We start from the raw sequence: 1340 nt of genomic DNA, 5'->3' as shown, positions 1-1340 counted from the left end.
GATCTCCTGACCTTGTGATCCGCCCGCCTCGGCCTCCCAGAGTGCTGGGATTACAGGCGTGCGCCACCGCACCTGGCCCCGTCATGGAGTTTTTACTCCACAGCACATTCTTATGGTTGTCCGTTTATGAAGACGAAGCATGGAGACTCCTTTACCAGACTCTACTGGGTATTTCAATAATATTCCTACCTGTGAGAATGCATGCACAGACCACTCATCTAGGCAGAGGCTCCTCATCCGGAGGAATGAAAGGAGAATCAGGGAGACAAGAAATGATTACAAGAGTTCCAGAGATCTGGAAGTATAAATATTTTGTCATTCCAGGAATGTAAAAAATATGGCCACAGCTACGTATGCGTGTGTGGTGGGGTGGGGCATGGTTCTGCATGTATGCGGTGTTCTTTCGTTGAAAAAGTTGGGGATTATTGCTATAGGTCAATAATATTAAAAATCCCATTTATAATATATTCTTTTCCACTCTCCATTCCTATGATAAAACCCACCATCCCAACAATCGCAATGTACATGGATGTTTTCTGAGGTGAATTCAGTTTTCTAGTTGTGAGTGAGTTGAACTCAACCAGCTTCTACCTGCAAGATATGCTGCAACTGCTTTGGACCTCACTCTGGGGAAGCGAAGATGGGGTAGAACAAAGAACTCTATAGAAAAGTAGCCAGAGAGACTCTTCTTCAAGGAGCAATGTCTGTTCAGCACCTATCACAGACCCTGGATTCTATGCGGTGAAAGGTCTTTGTTACCTGTGGCTTGTGGATGGAGCTTTGGGGCCAGTCATCAGTATCCGTTTCAGTGGTCAGAGCCTCTTTGCTTCGTGCTAACTAAACTTCATCCCGGTTTTTGTGGTACCCTTGTGATTTATGAAATGACAGACAACTGAACTAAAAGGAATAACAAAGTATATTTCAAGACTTTCAAAAGGGTTCCAGAGTTTGATGCCCATTGTCTTGAGGTGAGCAGCAGGGCATTCCCTTCCAAGGAGGATCGTGAACAGCTGTCAGGCCTAATCTGGGTGAGAGATGAAAGGGTGACCTACGGGTTAAAGTCTCCACTGCCTGTTGCAAGTCCCCTGAGTTATCTAATCTGTCCAGTCGCACAAGCTTTCTGCAAAGAAAGCATTATCTTACAGCTGACCCTTTAACAAAGGGGAAATAGCAACTGTTAGAAAATCTAGTAAGTAGTTGTCCTGAGATAATGCTGCTTGAATAGATTCTATAGAATTTTTTAATTAAAAATTCTTCAAAAGGACAGATAAATATCTGGAAAGCCCACACAGACTGTGTACATGAGACGTTGCGTTGCATTATGGAATATTGTCTAGGTT

General features: G+C 43.7%; 1 pseudogene across 1 annotated transcript in view; it reads left to right on the top strand.

Moving 5' to 3' along the window:
- The first annotated feature begins 139 nt into the window (after positions 1-139).
- The window catches only part of LOC105540666, a 114604-nt pseudogene continuing 113403 nt past the window's right edge, over positions 140-1340 (top strand). The window contains exon 1 of the transcript XR_001006231.1: positions 140-301. The product of XR_001006231.1 is annotated as a ferritin heavy chain pseudogene (transcript). The remainder of the gene's footprint in view (positions 302-1340) is intronic.

The sequence above is a fragment of the Mandrillus leucophaeus genome, unplaced genomic scaffold (genome assembly GCF_000951045.1).
Source record: "Mandrillus leucophaeus isolate KB7577 unplaced genomic scaffold, Mleu.le_1.0 Scaffold224, whole genome shotgun sequence".
Taxonomy (NCBI): Eukaryota; Metazoa; Chordata; class Mammalia; order Primates; family Cercopithecidae; genus Mandrillus; species Mandrillus leucophaeus.
This window is presented reverse-complemented; position numbering and strand designations above follow the sequence as displayed.